Genomic DNA, 21,931 nt, shown 5'->3' on the forward strand with positions numbered 1-21,931 from the left:
AGAAAAGTACGATGAACAACAGTAATTCCTAAATAAAAGTTACGTTCCAAACCAAACTAAAATAATGAACAAACCTAATTAGCATTTGATATCAGAGAAATTATTATATCAAACACTCAAACATTTAGTAGCCACGTTCGCAGATATAATATGTCAATCTAATGCTTTTTAGCAATGCAACGAATTTATTTTAAAACATAAAAATGTCTCCCAGGATTGCTTTAGTAAATCGGTTGATAAATAAACTAATGAATAAATTAATAACTAAATCTTGGTAAAGACATTTTCATAAGATAAATACATTACGAATTTAAAACAATTCATGACTTTGACAATCACTAACTATGAACTAATGATTTTCCGTCAAACTGATAATAAAGGATACAAAAATACATGATTAGCATTTAGTAAGGAAAGCATCAATTACTATAAGACATTCTTTGCACGGACTAAAGTTGAAGCGATACCACGAATAGAAATGTGTCGTACAATAAATTGCTCATATTTTAGGAATGTTAAATTCCAAATTAATAACTAAAATGAACGTTCCTGCAGTGCGTGCACGTGTACGCTCATATCCTTGATCAAATTCATTAGTGACCATTAATTTTGTCACTTTCCCGCCATTTGTACACAAGACAAATATTTTAGTAGACGGAACAGATGACTACAACGGCGGTCAAATATTTGTTGAAAATGCAAGCTTCACTTAAAGTTGTACGAGGGAAAGCCTGGGTCACCTATTTATAGCTGCAGGTAGTAGATCAAATATAGTAGGCCATAGAAACTTAGAAACCTTGTTTCACATGGGATACAAAACTTTTTACCCACGCAGTTTATATCCCGACTTATGACATCCGGTTTAAACTCCGGAATGTTACAGTTTATAGTTTTCATCTAAACCCATCCCTTAGTCTTAACCCGACAAATACAGTAAGCCCCTTTTCCTTACCCTTACATTAAGCCAGACCCATCTCCATGATCCAAGCCTTAAAACGTAATTTAAACCGACAAGAAAATAAGTTAAACTGAAAAGTTAAAGACTCGTTCTTCGGAAACGTAGCACGAAAAGCGTGACATCATTAATTTAACATTTTTCTAATACATTTGCAAGCTTCTAATATGATAAATGTATTTTATTTTTGACGTGCTTTAAAATTCCAAGTTTTCTTCTCCATGGCGGATTGAAACACCAAGGTTTGGAAACTGTTACGCGACTACCTGAGCCCAATCTTGCGAAACAACGATGGAACAAAACATCATTAAATGTAATGTAGTGCTTACGAATTGACGGATCTCTGAACTAATTTGTTGGAAATTTGAACCTATCCACGAGTGAGAATGAGAGCGAATGAAATCATACAGAGGAACGGACATTACATTACGTTTCATATGAGGTAGTACAAATATAACAGTCCACAATTCTCACCTCACATTTCTCAAGGAGTATATGCAGGGCCCGGGGCCCGGGGTGCTACCCTCCTAGACTACAAAGCACAGCTATACAATTACAAGCAGACCAAGAGAAATCCTCTTTATAGGTTGGAGGATTAGATCTCGCTTACCCAGTTCAATTCGTCGGTTAATAATTAGATCTAATTGGTTCACCAAAACTGGTTTTAATCGACAGTAGATGTGAAAGGATTATAGAGAATTAATGTAAAAGAATTATAGACAGAGACTGCGAATGACTGATTCCGGATGGAACTAGAATTGAAAATTGCAGAGAAGGCATCGTGAATATTATACTAAACGGATAAAAGTAGTGTTTAATTTTATGCTGAATGAATCACGATTCCTTGGCGACGACTCATGATCCCTTAAACTGAAAATGAGTTCTATCGGATAGAACCTATAGCTGATTAACTAATCGCCGTGTGCGTGACCCTCTCAAATACGCAACTTTTTAGTATTCACTTGTTATTATACAATTAAAGATTTTCTGGATTCGTTTACTTTTAGTTTTTAGATCAGTTGCCCGGGAAATCCGTTATTATTTTTAAAAGTTTTGTGAAATGTTATAATTTTAATGTTTTGAGCTTGAATAGTGAAGATGTCAAGTAAATGAAACTTCAGTCACGTCCACTAAAAATGTCGCAACTCCGTTTCACAGCTTCAGCCGAAAGGTGAGATATAATAGACTAGACATTTAGGACGAGACTGCTAGACAACGACCTATACGTTCGTGACAATGTTCCTCAAGCTAATTATGAAAATGTTAAGTAACATTTTTGATTGCCACCACGGCAAATTAAACTGAAGACAATCGAAAGTTAGATGAAATTAAGGGTGAAACTGTTTCACTGCACAGCAGAGCGTGCTGTCGAGGGGATGAGGTCAGAATGTACCAAGGTGTGTAAGTGAGGTCGATTAGAGTACCGAGCTACTGAAGTGAGGTGAAATTAAATGACTCAAAGCTACAAAGTGTGTCTACCGTGCAAAGAAATCCGCGTCTAGGTCGTAATCAAGTATGAAAATTGAATAATCAGCAAAAGATTACAGGAAAAAGAGGGGAAGCAGTTGAAAAAAGCGATCCTGTTCCTAGCTGATGCAGGAATGTTGCGGTGAAATGTCAACAGATACTCAAAAGTGTGGGATCAGACGGTTTACAAGCAAAATTACGGACCGTCGTGAGGGATCAACAATCAAACTAGCGGACCAATGAGACTGCAGTATTCAAATCACGGGGAGTGTACGGGGGGATCCCTTCAAATAAGAGGTGAGCTGCTAAGACCGGCTCTTCAAGGGCCCTGGCCCAGCTGCTAGGGTCGGCGCTTCAAGGGTACTCTGTTAGCAATAACTCTTCTTTGAGGTATGGCACCCTTTCAACTCATTTTCATCAGTTAAAGTACGATGGTGTACGTACAAACGTCTCCAAAACAGTGTCTATCTTAAAATGAACGTCGGACGTCGCGTCTCGAGCAGAAATGTGAGGGCGGACACTTTGAGGTTACCAATTATGGACAACCACCAATAAAGGGTGGAACAGAAATGAAGGAATGCAATTTCACACTTGTTCGTTGTAACCGATTGATAATGATATCTTGAATGACAACAATGGTCACCAAAGGCTAAAACAGACAATTGAATTTCAAAATTATTCAGTGTAGGTGGCCGAAAGTTTCAATTCTAGGATATTTAGGACGTGAAATTAAATTAATAAAACCACTACTCATTTTTAAACTGGTGTGTAAAGAAAACTGAATACATTGAAACTTTTGTGAAAGTAAAATTCTTAAAACGATAATAATAGGATCGAAATCATAAAAACTAAAAAACCGATGCTGTAGTCTGCTACCAGGTAAAAAAGGCGGGTAAAAAAAATTCTCGTCTTGACAAGATCCTTTTACGATGTCAAAATCACGTTTTCTAAACATGTATAGCCTCATTTGAAATAATGATGAAGTTTCAGAACAAGCCGCGAGTGTAACGGTTGAACTAATCATCTGTGGCTAGCAATGTTAACTGTTTAACATAAGAACGTCTTATCGCCCCACAATCTTCGGTCAGACCTGTCTCATTGGCCTGGAACGCTGAATTAGGGTCGGCGAAATCAAAGACCAGTTATGGTTAAGCGAGCTGGTAAATGGGACGACAGTGATATGTTACGGGTTCGTTTTGTGGTCACTTCAAATTGAGCATTGCCAGAGTTCAGCTAGAGTTCTTGCATAGGTTGTAGATAAACGATTGCTTCAGTCTGGTTTGCGAGGTGCTATAATAGAAAAAACGTGCCCCTCAAGACTTTTCTGGTGTCGCAGCAAATTGTAGCAAGCAGACTTTGCAGTTACTATATCGATCATGCAGACAGCAAAAAAGGGTCTAAAATCAACTTCATTGCTATTTGAACTTTTATCAAAAATATAAACTAAATCAGGCTTAGAATAGTTTTACTAATGAGTTTGAGTGATCAAATATCGCCAGCCAGGCTCTACAGAATTAAGCAGAAACTGCGATGTATAGCGATTATCAATCATTCACGGCGAATTAGTCGCTGACTAACGAAGTTCCATCCTTATCATCAGGGATATTTACAAAGGAGTAAAGTATCAACAATGGCGTCAGTGCATCACACATTGTCCATCATCAAACATTTTAAAACATAACTAGCATTGAACCACAAACTCGTTAAATAAACAAAAATTTGTGTTACAGAGGTCGTTAAACTTCCTGGCAGCTAGCTAAACGTTCCGCTCTCAAAACAAGCAGAATTTAAGGTTGACGAGAGACCACGTTTGGAAACATTTGAAAAGGAACTAAAATCTTCCCACAAGAGGTAGACTTGTAAAGTCACCAGCAACAGATCAGGTCTTCAGTCGAGTGGGAGACAAGTTTTTGTGCGGGCTGAGCAGCGGAAATAAAACGAGAGGGGGGCTGAGAGTTTGAGCTGTGTTTAACTTGCTGTCAAAGTGGCAACATGTAGTGCAATATGGGAAGAGGGGAGATGGCAATGTCTCAAGTATAGGACAGGGACCTGGAATTGACCCGCTGTGGTTGTGATGACAGGCTCTACCCTTTACTTGATCACATGACCGTTAAGCGTACCACGTGACTCGCGGCCGAATCACATGCTCTCTTCCTATTGGCCCCTTGGAGCTTTAACATCTGTCTGTATAAACTATAGTGATGCCGCGTTGCTGTCTGGGTATAGGCAGCCCAATAGGGGAGTGGGAGCTGGTCCAGGAGCCAATCAGAAAACCCCGTACGTAGTCAAACGCTGTTTGGTAGTGTGTTACTGTTAGAGCAAAGCGTCTTAACTTTTGTTTAACTTAAACATTGGGCATTAAAAACCAATTCGCATTTTTGCAGCTCAGGCGTCATGCATTCTATGAAATATGGATCCGGGAATTAGTCATGTCACGTCACCAAGAAATTACTCATGATCAGTTTCGTATTTAAAAGAACCAATCCCCCGGTAACACCAATTAGTCACCCCTGTACACTTGGGAAACCGTTATCGGGAAGCAAAATCCAGTGCTCTCTAGCTACTCACTAACTCACCATTGAACCATGAAAGCGGCGGGAACATGATTTGTGGAATGTAGAACGTCTTGAAAAATTAAGAGAAGCGTTATAATGGAGCACATTTCCAGAGCTCACTGTTGCAATTCTTAGAAAAATACAATAGATTAAACTTAGTGACATACAAAGTGTTTAATATTATAATTTGCCTTCAATCGTGTTAGGGAAAGAGTCAAATATAAGAGGAGGGAGAAATGCAGAAAGCAGGGACAGGGACAGATAGTGGAACTGGAAGGATGAAAGTGACGAGATGTTGCCCGGAACAGGGTTAAAGTGTGTGAGTATAATTGCAGCAGACAGGAGGACAAGGAAGCACTAGATTTGCAATCTAGGGCACGGTACAGATTCCGTGTTGTTCAAACCACAGCTATCACGCAATCACTTGTCAGCGGGAAACAAGTATTTTACTTGTCGTTATCAGCCGATAATTAAAATTACCATTCACCAAACTTTTAAAGTTAAAAGATGGGAGCATTAGTCCAGATTTGTATACCATTAGCATGATGCAAGATGATTGTAGACCTACAGTCTACTCTGGAACATTATTGAGAAGTTTTAAATTCTAGGAATGTGCTAAGAATCCGGTCTGAGCTGTAGCCTCGCCCCAGGAGCTCCGCACCTCACTCTAGGATCATCCTCGTACAACTGGGAGCTGTTTAAAGGTTCACTTCAGGTTAGACGGCGCGGATAAACTTATCATGTCAAGATCTGCCGTACAAATATCCTGGAAGTGATCCGGATGAACTCCTGCCTGGAACTCCATGAGGAAAAGTACGGAGCCGATGTTATGAAGAATCTTCAATCTCTGAATAATACGTTCAAGTTAAAGTTGGGATATATCGATATTGATGCTGGAGTCTGGACACTGATCAGTCGTTATATCGATGTTACTGTACACTTCTACATATATACGTCGGATTAGAACTTATGGTAAGACTGGCCTCCAGCTCGCCATTTTTGAGATTCAAGCAAATCGAGGATGTTCAAAGGGTGCAGGATGTTCAGTTCGACAAAATTTTCCTCACGCAAATATAATTGTTCCACGAACCTGTTCCAAAGCTGACAAAATGCTCATTTGGATTTAAATTCATTCAGGAACATTTTAAATTGAGTCATCAGTTCGACAAAATCAAATTAGATATTGGACACCTTGTTTTTAGTTGCTTCTCAGTCTTTCTGCTATCGTGATCCTCTTTCCAAAAGGGCGTAAACAGTAAAGAAGTTCACTATTCCATATTTTACCTACATCCTACATTTTATGTAATGCTATCAGTTATATCTGTAAGCGCCGTGAACTGCTAGCGCTATAATTTATTGATCAGTTGCAATGCCAACAATTTGTTTACATTGGCACCACCATTGGTTGTCAAGTAAATAACCATCGAGACGATATACCCGCAACTACAAGGAAATATTTTGATAAAATTGCCGATATAAAAGAAATTATTGCTTAGTAATGTCGCCCTACAATATGGGTAGCCGGACAGACTTATGACATGAAAATTTCCCTTCACAGGAGTGGACTCACTCCATTAGAGATAACAGTCTCGCATTTTTGTAAAATAGCATATTTTAACTAGGATATCATCAAGTACCTAAGTATAGAAAGTAATTTGTTCAAAGGTCGGATGATAATGATATGCATTATTATAGGGCCTACGAAATAATTTCCAACGGTATTTTGTTGAGCTGAACATCCTGCACCCTTTGAACATCCTCGATTTGCTGGAATCTCAAAAATAAGGAGCTGGAGGCCAGTCTTACAGGTTCTAATCTGACGTATCAGAGCTACTTCAGCTAGTGCATTATGTTCAGTCTGACGTTAAGACTGGATCTGGAGAAGTCATTTTACATTACCTTTGATACCTTTGATCTGCTTCGTCGAAACTCGACAGGCCATCAGAGTTGTTGACCACCCCAGAGAGAGAAGATACACTGAAATCTGGGGGCACTGAAGGATCTGACCGACATGTATTATGTGACAGAAAGATCTCAAGAAGCTTGTGGTCAGACAATGGTGTAACAGTCACATAAACGTGTGTCACAAGATTAGGAGCATTGGAGAGAAAAAGATCAAGGCAGTTGTTCAGCTTAGTAGGTTCCAGAATATACTGACTGAGGAAGTTGTCTGCCATGAAGTCGAAGAGAAGAGCTGCTGACTGATCAGTAGCCGACGATGTACCAGGCAGAATTACACCGGAGTTCCAATCAATCATAGGGAAGTTGAACTCTCCTAAGGGGCATGTCTCATATGATTCATGGGCAGATATATAGTCAGCAATATAATCTAAGAATGTTTTGAAACTGGCCATTGGAGTATCAGGAGGATGATAAATAAAATAAAAAGGAGATTAGGACGATAAATATAATAAAAAGGACACATATTATGATCATTTTTGCTGTTTCGCATTTGCAAAGTAATGCTTGAAAGATCTTACATCAAATGTCTCAGAGCTGACGATGGGAAGGCTTTCGTGAGAATAAAGGAGGACCCCACCACCTACCCTAGTACTTCGATCACATCTAGAGATATTATAATGTTCAATCTCTAACTATGATTCACGGATATAAGGTTTCAACCATGTTTCAGTAAGAGCAATAAATGGAACAGAGATATGTTTAGATTTCTGCTCTACTTTATTCCGGATGTATTGGATTTTCCATCTGGTTGAGCTGCGAGCACTAGGGTTTATGGATTGCACATTTAGCAAGAGTGCTGATGAAATCGATCCCATCGAGGAACTGGTGTTGGATTCAGAATTCAGATGCTGCAGGGCTGGAGGCAAATGTAGAAACGTTGGAGTGTGAGCCATCTGGCTTACAGTTGGAAGCGGATGCGGGAACATTTGGGCATGAGGCGTCTGGTTCGCAGTTGGGAAGAAGCTGCTGAATTTGGACTCTCGACCTGCTATTTGATTCTTCAGGGAAGTTATTTCCGACCGAAAGTTTGCGTGCATCACTTTGAGCAGGTTCTGTATCTCTAAAAATGAGGTTGAATGTTGGGAGTTGCCGGTATTTTTTGTGAAGGCTCGTTGGCAACAGAAATACTCTCAGTGCGCCTGTAGCCCCCGATCTGGACGGCTCTCACCACTTGGATATTTGCCGTCCTTCTTCCGGTTATCTTTATCTTTGGAAGTGTAATTTTTGCAGTGCTTTGGGTGGTAGAGCTGACACCCAGAACCTAAAATACAGCCCCCACTAGAATCAGTGCCGAAACGTGTAAACTTTCTACAGCGCTTAGGATGAAGCTTGCTGTATGTTTCACCCTGGTGGAGAGTCCGTCCACTTATTACATGGGGGCTTTTCCACATTGTGTACTCAACACAGATTTTGTCATCCCCACTCGGTTTGTTTGCCGTTTGTTGCTGCTGCTGGTGAATCCATTTTCTTAGATAGTTCATCTGCGGAGATACCCGGCTGTTTATTTTCAATCGGAGTTGCCGTCAGTGAAGTGTGAGTTGAAACCGCTACACTAGCAGTTGCAGGATTGCGGTAGCGATTTGCTTTGGAACGCTTGCTGGGCACAGGATTATTTTGCATTAAGCTGAGTTTGCAGAGCCACATAGAACCAAAGTACATGAGGTAGCGCTGTTGGTGCCGCGTGGAGATTAGCTGCAACTTTATTGGTTTGTTCGCAACTGTGAGAGCCTTGAAAGCACAAGAAACATCGCAATACAGGAGAAGTTGGAGACTTCTCCTGTATTGAATTCTTCATCAAACTGCCCACAGATGGAAGGAAAAAGAGTTTCTATTTCAAGAATAATGCGCATAGCAAGAGATGGCTTATTACTGTACATTCGACTGCCATTTTCATCAACAGTCGCAATCTTCAAAAAGCTTCCACATGCGTCAAGTGTTGGTACCTGAAATCTGGAATCACCATGACCAAGAACAGTTTTGTTAAATAGTGGTTCGGTCCTTAGAATTTAGATGGATCATAGGCCGTGAGGACAGACTTCATAAGTGCATCTGCTTTTGGATTCGCCATGAGACCACCAATGACCAACCGAATCTTTTCATCAAAGTTTTCAATCATAATTGTATACTTTCGTCGGTAATATTATGGAGGGGGAATTATGGGTGTAAAAAATATGGACTGTTATAAATATGGTTCTTTAGCCCGTAGTTCTTACCTGGCCTGGGGACCCCAGGCTATAATGTTCATAAACGAATAGAGATTCGGCGGAATGACAGGCTGAGCGCCGCTCAGTAATGGTAGTTACAATTCCTCATCGATGCTACTATCTTCATCCTCTTCGTCGGTATGATCTGTGCTTTCCAACTCGGGGGGTTAAATTATGGGGGGTACAAATATGGGGGTAAAAACATGGACATAATAAATATGGTTCTTTTGCCCGAAAAGAACCAAATTTGACCCGCATAATATTAGCTGGGGACCCCAGGCTATTATATTTATGTTCATAATCATGAACATACTCATAGAGATTAGGCGGAATGACAGGCTGAGCGCCGCCCAGTAACCATAATATTTCCCTTTAAGGTAGAGAAATTGCTGATGAGGGAGTAACACAAACGCAACAAATGTAAACGGCTAATAATACTTTTAGGTAGTGTAATATGGGAAGCTGGTTGCAGCAGGTTTTTAGCGTAATTATCGATCTTTTAGAATGTTCTAGTTTAGTGTAGAAATACCGTTGGAGCTGGGTGTAAGTTTAGGTAGGTTTAGTGTAATATATTTTGGATGTTTTGCAGACTACCTGCAACCTATGGAAGGTGGTCATCGTTGCATTTCTTGTCTCCCGCCGTGCTTAGGGTATGCCTGGTGTCATTGATATCAGTTGATATTGTTAAGTGATGTCTGGTATTTATTTTGAAGGGCTTACTACCCTGGAGATTGGAGAGTTTGCTAGAGGTGGAGTTAGTTGTTGAACCGTGGAGAAGAGTAGAGTTTAGAGTGTGGGTCACCTTAGTTCCGGTAGAGCATCGCTCCTGATGCCTAGGTTTGCCTTTAGTTGACCTTAATATTCTTGTGCCGATAAGGTTTAATCTAGATGTTTTAGACTTCATATCTTTGTATATGACAAGGTGAGGTGACTTTATATTTATTTTGTTTTTGCACTCGAACCTACGTGTTATGAGTAAAGGTTGCATGGCGTAGCGATTATTATCCAGTTGAGATTCGCTGAGTTTTATTCCTTTGCCGTGTTTTACCCGGGAGATGTTTAGTAATGAACGCTTTGTCGTATCACGTACTACTACGTCATGCAGTTTTAATATTACAGCTTTATCTGTAATTTTGTTATTAATACTTCCACGGTTTCAGGATGAGTTACCGATGCTACTTCTGTAAGGAGTTTCAGGATGAGAAGGGACAGCTGCTCATGGAGGCACTATGTAAGAGATGCCAGGGAGAGGAAGGATCTAAGAAGAGAGGAAAAGAGTTGGGCAAGTTGATAAAGAAGATAGGGCAGAGGGAAAAGGAGAGGAAAAGATCTGAAGAAGAACTAGAAGGAGAAATAGAATGAAGAAGAACAGCTGGAGCGAGAGTAGGAACTTTGACGAAGCGATTGTAAATCAGAGTGAGGAGGCGAAAATCAGATTAGGGAGAAAGAGAAACCAAGCACTAGCAGGGGAAAGCTCGGGAGGAGCAATAAGATACTCGGATATCTTAATGGGTCAGAAGGGTTTGGAGACAGAGTAGGAAAAGCTAGAGAAAAGAAAGAAGTAGCTGGAGGAGCTGGAAAAGACAGAGAAAAGAAGGAAGGAGCGGGAAGATCCAAATAAGAGAGAATTGAAGATGAAGCGACTAGAATTGGAGCAGATCATTAAGGAGAGTGAGTAGGAGGTCAGAGCAATAATCAGGAGAATCAGAAGTAATGCTGGGGAGGAAGAACCCATGGTGGAGGATGCCCCTACGAACACAGAGAGATTACAACCGGAGGCAAGTGGAGAAGCTCTGCCTCTGGATATGAAGTTCTGCCTCTGAATATGAGGACAAGTTTAGTTCAGAGAACGGGCGTCCAACCCCAGTATCCGAGTAGAGATATTTAGGAGTAAAGATGTAGTAGAGCACTGAGAGAAGTTGATAAAGGTGTCTAAAGATTGGATGAAGAGGTTGCTGAGAGATGCGAGAACGAAGGACAACGTGGTCGTCATTATGAGGTTCATCCGGACTCAAATGGAAGGACAGCGTTCGTACCTGACGGAGAGAGTGAGAGAGGAGCTTGGGGTTTGGTTAAGGATGGAAAGATGAGGCCAGGAAAGGGATATGGGAACTATAAATCAGAGTTGAGGGGTAACATCAAGTTCCTGGGGTGGTACATGGTAGAGATGAACGAGCTGATGGAGACAGTGGAGAAGGCTCAGAGAATACCATCGGAGATGTTACTGTCAGGGATGCTGGGATTAACGAGGATGTGCACTCTCCACTCTCGTTATTATAACATTGAGGGGTAGAGGGTTCATACCTGGGTGTATTGAACATATTATTGGGTAATAGGTTCAATGGTTCATACCTGGGTGTATTGAACATATTGTTGGGTAATATGTTCATTGTTCATATCTGGGTGTATTGAACATAATGTTGGGTAGAAGGTTTATACCTGGGTGTATTGAACATATTGTTGGGTAATAGGTTCATACCTGGGTGTATTGAACATATTGTTGGGTAATAGGTTCATACCTGGGTGTATTGAACATAATGTTGGGTAATAGGTTCATACCTGGGTGTATTGAACATAATGTTGGGTAATAGGTTCGTACCTGTGTGTATTGAACATATTGTTGGGTAATATGTTCATTGTTCATATCTGGGTGTATTGAACATAATGTTGGGTAGAAGGTTCATACCTGGGTGTATTGAACATATTGTTGGGTAATAGGTTCATACCTGGGTGTATTGAACATACTGTTGGGTAATATGTTCATTGTTCATATCTGGGTGTATTGAACATAATATTGGGTAGAAGGTTCATACCTGGGTGTATTGAACATATTGTTGGGTAATAGGTTCATACCTGGGTGTATTGAACATAATGTTGGGTAATAGGTTCAATGGTTCATACCTGGGTGTATTGAACATATTGTTGGGTAATATGTTCATTGTTCATATCTGGGTGTATTGAACATAATGTTGGGTAGAAGGTTCATACCTGGGTGTATTGAACATATTGTTGGGTAATAGGTTCATACCTGGGTGTATTGAACATATTGTTGGGTAATATGTTCATTGTTCATATCTGGGTGTATTGAACATAATGTTGGGTAGAAGGTTCATACCTGGGTGTATTGAACATATTGTTGGGTAATAGGTTCATACCTGGGTGTATTGAACATATTGTTGGGTAATAGGTTCATACCTGGGTGTATTGAACATAATGTTGGGTAATAGGTTCAATGGTTCATACCTGGGTGTATTGAACATATTGTTGGGTAATATGTTCATTGTTCATATCTGGGTGTATTGAACATAATGTTGGGTAGAAGGTTCATACCTGGGTGTATTGAACATATTGTTGGGTAATAGGTTCATACCTGGGTGTATTGAACATATTGTTGGGGAAAAGGTTCATACCTGGGTGTATTGAACATAATGTTGGGTAATAGGTTCATACCTGGGTGTATTGAACATAATGTTGGGTAATAGGTTCAATGGTTCATACCTGGGTGTATTGAACATATTGTTGGGTAATATGTTCATTGTTCATATCTGGGTGTATTGAACATATTATTGGGTAGAAGGTTCATACCTGGGTGTATTGAACATATTGTTGGGTAATAGGTTCATACCTGGGTGTATTGAACATATTGTTCGGTAATAGGTTCATACCTGGGTGTATTGAACATAATGTTGGGTAATATGTTCATACCTGGGTGTATTGAACATAATGTTGGGTAATAGGTTCATACCTGGGTGTATTGAACATAATGTTAGGTAATAGGTTCATACCTGGGTGTATTGAACATAATGTTGGGTAATATGTTCATACCTGGGTGTATTGAACATAATGTTGGGGAAAAGGTTCATACCTGGGTGTATTGAACATAATGTTGGGTAATAGGTTCATACCTGGGTGTATTGAACATAATGTTGGGGAAAAGGTTCATACCTGGGTGTATTGAACATAATGTTGGGGAAAAGGTTCATACCTGGGTGTATTGAACATAATGTTGGGTAATATGTTCATACCTGGGTGTATTGAACATAATGTTGGGTAATAGGTTCATACCTGGGTGTATTGAACATATTATTGGGTAGAAGGTTCATACCTGGGTGTATTGAACATTTTGTTGGGTAATAGGTTCATACCTGGGTGTATTGAACATATTGTTGGGTAATAGGTTCATACCTGGGTGTATTGAACATAATGTTGGGTAATATGTTCATACCTGGGTGTATTGAACATAATGTTGGGTAATAGGTTCATACCTGGGTGTATTGAACATAATGTTAGGTAATAGGTTCATACCTGGGTGTATTGAACATAATGTTGGGTAATATGTTCATACCTGGGTGTATTGAACATAATGTTGGGGAAAAGGTTCATACCTGGGTGTATTGAACATAATGTTGGGTAATAGGTTCATACCTGGGTGTATTGAACATAATGTTGGGGAAAAGGTTCATACCTGGGTGTATTGAACATAATGTTGGGGAAAAGGTTCATACCTGGGTGTACTGGATATATAGTGTGGTAGAGGGTTCGTACCTGGGTGTACAGAGTAGAGGAGAGTTGACAGGGATTGAACATCTAGTGGATAGTGCAGAAGGTGGATCAACAGCAAGTGCAAAGTGGAGAGTGCAGGAGACGATACTTCATCTTCGTCAGTCAGAGAACATCAGAGCCGTAGGAGGACAGTTTGGAAAGGACAGTTAGGAGAGACAATTTAGGAGAGACTAGAGGGTAGCAAGTGTATATATACACACCTGCCATATATATTAGAAAGTTTATTTATTGTATCTCTTGTAGTGAAACACGTGGATTTATTATGTGATCAGATCACGTGATGTTTATCACGAAGATTTTTATACATTGTTTATTACGAATACGAGCATTTTTAGATGCGCGTAATTGTTTTTAATAGATGTAGGTTTCACTCGTGAAGGGAATCACGTGACTTAGTTGTATTTGTAATTGTAACGTGAAGTTCATCACGTTTATAGTTGTATTATTTATTTGTATTGTATGACGTGATGAGTTACACGTACTAGCAGGAACCCGTCTAACCCTAAAATGGTGTCAAGACTCAAGAGACTAAAACAATTATTATCTATTTAATTCGCGTTTTTGACACCACTTGGGGTACCAAATTTTGGGCTCTAAAACTCCTATTTTTTGGCCTATTTTTTATTTTTTCATGCTGATTTGGAGGCCATTAAAGCATTTGACCCAGTCAAAAAAGTTTCAGTTGTATATCTTTGACGGTTTTTGCAGAAATTCGCGTTAAAGTTGATGCCGTGGTGTCAGTAAAATGGCACAGATAAATATATATATATATCGTCTCGCTTTATATATAGTAAGATAGTTTTTATTAATGTAATACTAATTTAGCACGTGAAGTTCTTTTTAAATTCAGAGCACGTGTGTATTTTTCAAAGGGAATTTTAACGGGTAATACTCGTAAAATATCTGTTCAACTCGGCGCGCGTCCTGGTAGGTTGTAAACCTACAAGAGGTGTACTACTATTACTTACCTGAGGACCCCAGGCTTTAATGTTGGTAAACAACAGAATAGAGATTAGGCGGAATGACAGGCTGAGCGCGGCCCAGTAATACTATTACGTGAAATTTGTGTATGTTGTATGGCTTTTACTAATTCGCTCGCCCAAAAATTTCACGTGACTTTGGTTTTTATGGTTTTGCAGCCGTACAAAACGGTTTTACATTAACCCTAATCCTGCAACCCTAACCCTAACTATAATCCCGAAGCTAACCATAACCCTTACTTGTATCACGTGGTGACCCCCACCGTCGCTTCACTATAGTCGCTTCACTGTCGCTTCTTGATTCACGATGTCAATCCTTTGCAGCTCGGTGAGGCACAGTGGTGCATTTCGCCGATCTACCGATCTGTGGTTGCGAGAAGCATTATTTGATGCGCGCGCGACCCAGTAGTGCATCGCGCTACAATGTCGCTTCACTATAGTCTTCGACGATACAGGGGGAGCCGTGCACTTCGTGCGCGGCGGGTCATACAACGTATGACAAACCCTTACTACTTACCACAACCCTAACCTTAACCCGAGCCCTATACAACTGAATTCATGTTTTACTAGCCTGTCACTGATCACGTGACCAAAACGGTTTTTTCCCATAACTCTCTGTGGAAGCATGGGATGATAATTAATCACTCTACACTCGACTGTCACGTGACGAAAACGCCGTAATTTCATTGGTTAACCTGATAACGCGCCGCAGATCTCTATAAACACAAATTATTCATCGCGCGTGCAGTAAACTCAAATTAAGTCCTTATTTGTTACCGAAATTCAGACTTTCGACAAAACTGTACCATAATATGGATTGGTCGAAAATCGAGTGTTTTAGTGAATAACTTATAATATATTTTCAATTTTATCAAGATCTGACCGATAGATTTTCTTTAAACTTTTGAAATAGTTACATGGTTATATGGCGGATAATGTGTGAGCGTTTTGGAGAAATTCTATGTGCCAAACTAGAGATATGACTTCAAACACAAGAAAATATCTCCAAATTGGCGGTTTCTAACGGAAATCAGGCATATATTTCAAGATCTGACTGATAGATTTTCTTTAAACTTTCCAGATAATTACATGGCTATATGACGGATAATGTGTACGAGTTTGGGAGAATTTCTATGTGCCAAACTTGAGATATGACTTCAAACACAAGAAAACTGTACCATAATATGGATTGGTCGAAAATCGAGTGTTTTAGTGAATAACTTAGAATATATTTTCAATTTTCTCAAGATCTGACCAATAGATTTTCTTTAAACTTTTGAGATAGTTACATGGTTATATGGCGGATAATGTGTGAGAGTTTTCGAGAAATTCTATGTGCCAAACTTGAGATATGACTTCAAACACAAGAAAATATCTCCAAATTGGCGGTCTCGGCGGAACACAGGAATATATTTCAAGATCTGACTGATAGATTTTCATAAAACTTTCCAGATAATTACATGGCTATATGACGGATAATGTGTACGAGTTTGGGCAAATTTCTATGTGCCAAACTTGAGATATGACTTCAAACACAAGAAAATATCTCCAAATTGGCGGTCTCGGCGGAACACAGGAATATATTTCAAGATCTGACTGATAGATTTTCTTTAAACTTTCCAGATAATTACATGGCTATATGACGGATAATGTGTACGAGTTTGGGCAAATTTCTATGTGCCAAACTTGAGATATGACTTCAAACACAAGAAAATATCTCCAAATTGGCGGTTTCTAACGGAACACAGGCATATGTTTCAAGATCTAACTGATAGATTTTCATAAAACTTTCCAGATAATTACATGGCTATATGACGGATAATGTGTACGAGTTTGGGAGAATTTCTATGTGCCAAACTTGAGATATGACTTCAAACACAAGAAAATATCTCCAAATTGGCGGTTTCTAACGGAACACAGGCATATATTTCGAGATCTAACCGATAGATTTTCATTAAACTTTCCAGATAGTTACATGGCTATAAGACGGATAATCCGTGCAAGTTTGGGCGAATTTCTATGTGCCAAACTTGATATACGACTTCAAACACGACAAAACTGTACCATAATATGGATTGGTCGAAAATCGAGTGTTTTAGTGAATAACTTAGAATATATTTTCTATTTTCTCAAGATATGACCAATAGATTTTCTTTAAACTTTTGAGATAGTTACATGGTTATATGGCGGATAATGTGTGAGAGTTTCGGAGAAATTCTATGTGCCAAACTTGAGATATGACTTCAAACACAAGAAAATATCTCCAAATTGGCGGTTTCTAACGGAACACAGGCATATATTTCGAGATCTAACTGATAGATTTTCATAACACTTTCCAGATAGTTACATGGCTATAAGACGGATAATCCGTGCAAGTTTGGGCGAATTTCTATGTGCCAAACTTGATATATGACTTCAAACACGACAAAACTGTACCATAATATGGATTGGTCGAAAATCGAGTGTTTTAGTGAATAACTTAGAATATATTTTCTATTTTCTCAAGATATGACCAATAGATTTTCTTTAAACTTTTGAGATAGTTACATGGTTATATGGCGGATAATGTGTGAGAGTTTTGGAGAAATTCTATGTGCCAAACTTGAGATATGACTTCAAACACAAGAAAATATCTCCAAATTGGCGGTTTCTAACGGAACACAGGCATATATTTCGAGATCTAACTGATAGATTTTCATAACACTTTCCAGATAGTTACATGGCTATAAGACGGATAATCCGTGCAAGTTTGGGCGAATTTCTATGTGCCAAACTTGATATATGACTTCAAACACGACAAAACTGTACCATAATATGGATTGGTCGAAAATCGAGTGTTTTAGTGAATAACTTAAAATATATTTTCGATTTTCTCAAGATCTGAACGATAGATTTTCTTTAAACTTTTGAGATAGTTACATGGTTATATGGCAGATAATGTGTGAGAGTTTTGGAGAAATTCTATGTGCCAAACTTGAGATATGACTTCAAACACAAGAAAATATCTCCAAATTGGCGGTTTCTAACGGAACACAGGCATATATTTCGAGATCTAACTGATAGATTTTCATAACACTTTCCAGATAGTTACATGGCTATAAGACGGATAATCCGTGCAAGTTTGGGCGAATTTCTATGTGCCAAACTTGATATATGACTTCAAACACGACAAAACTGTACCATAATATGGATTGGTCGAAAATCGAGTGTTTTAGTGAATAACTTAAAATATATTTTCGATTTTCTCAAGATCTGAACGATAGATTTTCTTTAAACTTTTGAGATAGTTACATGGTTATATGGCAGATAATGTGTGAGAGTTTTGGAGAAATTCTATGTGCCAAACTTGAGATATGACTTCAAACACAAGAAAATATCTCCAAATTGGCGGTTTCTAACGGAACACAGGCATATATTTCGAGATCTAACCGATAGATTTTCATTAAACTTTCCAGATAGTTACATGGCTATAAGACGGATAATCCGTGCAAGTTTGGGCGAATTTCTATGTGCCAAACTTGATATACGACTTCAAACACGACAAAACTGTACCATAATATGGATTGGTCGAAAATCGAGTGTTTTAGTGAATAACTTAGAATATATTTTCTATTTTCTCAAGATATGACCAATAGATTTTCTTTAAACTTTTGAGATAGTTACATGGTTATATGGCGGATAATGTGTGAGAGTTTTGGAGAAATTCTATGTGCCAAACTTGAGATATGACTTCAAACACAAGAAAATATCTCCAAATTGGCGGTTTTCGCACTGCTTATCTCTTGATAATTGCACCGCTACTGCGCTGCTAGCTTGTTGTGCTGATCTTTACGATGGCAGATTTGGACTTGGAAAGTATCAATTACATGTGGAATGAGATGTTCACCTGGAGCAAAGAGACTCTGAAGAAATTTGGCAAGCCGTACGGAAAGTTAAAGGACATTGCGGACGCTAAGAACTTCAACAGACTGAATAAGCCGGAGATTGTTGATGTGTGTGGTCGATCTTTTGAGTATACGAACTATCTTATGGAGACCGTTGAAGCGTATAAGAATGTGTTGACCAGACTTCAGGGTCAGTTAATTGAGAAGCAAGAGCAGGTTATCAGTGTTCAGGCCGAGCTATCAGCTTGCAAGACTGAGAAACTTGAAGCGATGAAGAAAACTGTGTCAAGTTCAGTTGCTGATTCAGTGAAAGCGGAGTTCCAATCTTACAGCTCTATCGTTCAAAGTTTTCCAGCACAGTCTCCAGTAATCAGCCCAGAAGCATTGACGTCTGTAGTCAAGACTATTGTTGCAGAGGAGGACCGCAGCAGGAACCTTCTTATCTTCGGTCTGCCTGAGGAAAAAGAAGAGAAGCTCGAATCTCAAGTCAGTGAAGTTCTGGAAACTATTGGCATAAAGCCAAAAGTAGAGGCTCAGAGAATAGGAAAAAAGAAAACGGTTGACTCAACGCGACCAGTTAAAGTTATTACCTCAAACTCGCTCATCGTTGATCAGATTCTGAGGAATGCCAGGAACCTGCGGCAGAGTGAGAAGTTTAAGACAGTTTTCTTGAGCCCTGATCGGTCTGTCGAACAGAGGAAGCTCCGGAAAGATCTGGTACAGGACATGAAGAAGCGGGCACTTGCAGAACCGACCAAAAAGTTTTACATAAAGAACGGGCAAATTTATTGTGCCGATGAGAGCAACGGTTGACAACTTTTTTTGAGTGTGTGTTTCGTGTGCTGTTTTGATATGTTTTGGACCATGTTTGTGAGGGACATATTGGTAGCTGTAGTTATTTTCTAAACAAGACTGAATAGTCTTCAGGCTTTAGCTGAGCTTTAATTTCCGACGCAGTTTTGTTGAGCCACTAGTCCATGATGGGGAATATAAACAATATATTTAACTCTTTTTTTTTTTTTTTTTTTTTTTTTTTTTTTTTTTTTTTTTTTAAATGAGGAACCTGCCAAACCCCAGGACACCAGGAGGATACCACCGGCAAAGCGGCTAATAGTACCCTCCGGTCTGTGTTGTACCGAAGAAGCTGAGTTAATCGATCATGACTCGGCTTGCCAGCCAAGAGGCAAAATCTGAGCGGCACCAAGGGTTCAGAGAGTGTCATTTCAGCTTCTCCGGTGCTGGATGCCCTGGGGTTTCACATGCGCCGTAGCAAAATAAATATAAAAACACACGCACACAATTTTTTTTATTCTTTTAGATAATACGTCGAATAAAGTCAATGGATATAGAGTAATAAATTGCACATAAGATGGAGAGAAAAAGGAGAGTTACTACTGGTAATAAATGTGACTCTATATCAATACTAGTAGTGGAGATAACTCCACTAGCTACAACTTGTGAAATAAAGGGTAAAGGTAAGGCACGGCTGAATTTTCGAGAAAATAAATAAACAAGATAAGAGTGTATAGTGGATCCAGAACTTTGGGTATAAAATGGTCATCAAGGTATAACGTCTTTAAGGCACCGTATAATATCCGGTTTTTCACCTAATAAGAAAAGCTTAAGATGTTTAAGATATCGCTCCCAGAATAGGGGTTCCTTGTTCTGGAAACTCCTTCCAATAAACCAACAGCAAACCGAATTTATAAATTCGGATATTTAACTCTTAAAGGTGCACACCGCGAATTTTGCAACTTTGGCTAAAATAGCAATAGGGCGTGAAACAGAAACATTGTGCTATGTTTCGCAGCGTGGGTCTAATTACATCACCCTCAAATTAGCGATCAAAGTTTTCGCTTCCTAGAGAGATGCAGCGTCTTAGGAAATCAAGGAATGTAAACAGTGTGAATTGTGGCTTAAACATTGCTAATTTTCTGAATTGTTTTGTAAACTGCTGGTTTCCGATCTTATCGGCCAAAACAAAGGCTGTGTTTCTTCGATATTTTAATAGATGGAATTAATTTGTACACAAATTCTACGCGTTTTATGAGCAAAACTACCCTGACTGTCAAATCATTACATATTATCCATTGAGTTACTAAATCCAACGTATTTTCCACTAGGATCGGGATATCGTTCCCGAATTTTGGCAACAACACATTGCGGCAAAACCACTCGGTTTCCACGTCCAATAGGCTGTCCCCTGTTTACAAAAATTAGAAAGTTCCTGTAACACAGATGCCTACGCTTCCCATTGTCGAAAACTTGCTCAAGATATTTCTGTCTTGCTTCATGATCATTGATTATTGATGCAAATAGCATTCTGTTGTACTGCAATCCTTCTTCAGACATGAGTTGAGCTTGAAAAAATGTTTGTTCCGTAATGCATCCTCCGGCAGACTCCATAAAATCTTGAACTTCCGGCTTGTCGTGACAGCATACTGCTTCTCTTGGCGGGCACGGTGAACACTGCCCACATGAACACCAGTCAGTTGAGCTGTTTACAATAGCCTCTCTCTGGGATACATCCAATCTCTCGGCATTTTTATCAGAGACACTTATAGGTTGATTTTGATCAGCTGCAATTTGACCACTTAAACCAGTTCTACTTCTATTATCCATACTGAATTCAGAAAAGTCTAACTCCCTCATCTCATTATCATTTTCGCTATCTTCACTTGGAGAACTGTAAGGATGATCCTGAAAATCACAGATGGTAATTTCGTTGGTAGAAGATGGTTGATCTAGTTCACCAGGAATCCCGTTGTACATATTTGTGTGAAAATGAGGAGGCTAATAGATTCGTAGGAAATTTAGAAGGTTAATTTATCATGAAAAATAATATAGTAAAGTGAACAAGTGACACAATCGGTTTTTATAATCAGTATTAAACGCGGTGGACTGAAAACAGTACACTGGCGATGAAATAAAAGTCAATCTACACAAGAGGTCACTCTAACAAATAAAAAACTATTCAATTCAAAATCTAGAACGGTAACATCGTTCGAGTATTGAAGAATAATTGAATGTGACTCAAAATACTAAAATAACTGGCGATATTATAACTTGTAACTAGTGATAAGAGATGGCATATTTAAATAACTAATCGTGTTAACAATAACAAACTACTAGTGCTCAGTATTACCGGTTAAAACGAATGTGTCATGATTGCACAAATTCTACGCGTTTTATGTCCAAAACTACCCTGACTGTAAAATCATTATATATTATCCATTGAATTACTGAATCCAGCGTATTTTCCACTTGAGGTCACTCTAACAAATAAAACAAAACTATTCCAATCAAAATCTAGATCGGTCAAGCAAGGTTGACTTTTTTGGAATTTTTAGTCCCGTGATAT

At 39.1% G+C, this 21,931-nt stretch overlaps 1 protein-coding gene across 1 annotated transcript in view; it reads right to left on the minus strand.

Moving 5' to 3' along the window:
- Positions 1 to 21,931, minus strand: part of LOC134819152 (uncharacterized) — a 77,466-nt gene that overhangs the window by 12,346 nt on the left and 43,189 nt on the right. The gene's annotated exons all lie outside the window — the stretch shown is intronic.

The sequence above is a fragment of the Bolinopsis microptera genome, chromosome 8, assembly GCF_026151205.1.
Source record: "Bolinopsis microptera isolate Bmic1 chromosome 8, MBARI_Bmic_1.0, whole genome shotgun sequence".
Taxonomy (NCBI): Eukaryota; Metazoa; Ctenophora; class Tentaculata; order Lobata; family Bolinopsidae; genus Bolinopsis; species Bolinopsis microptera.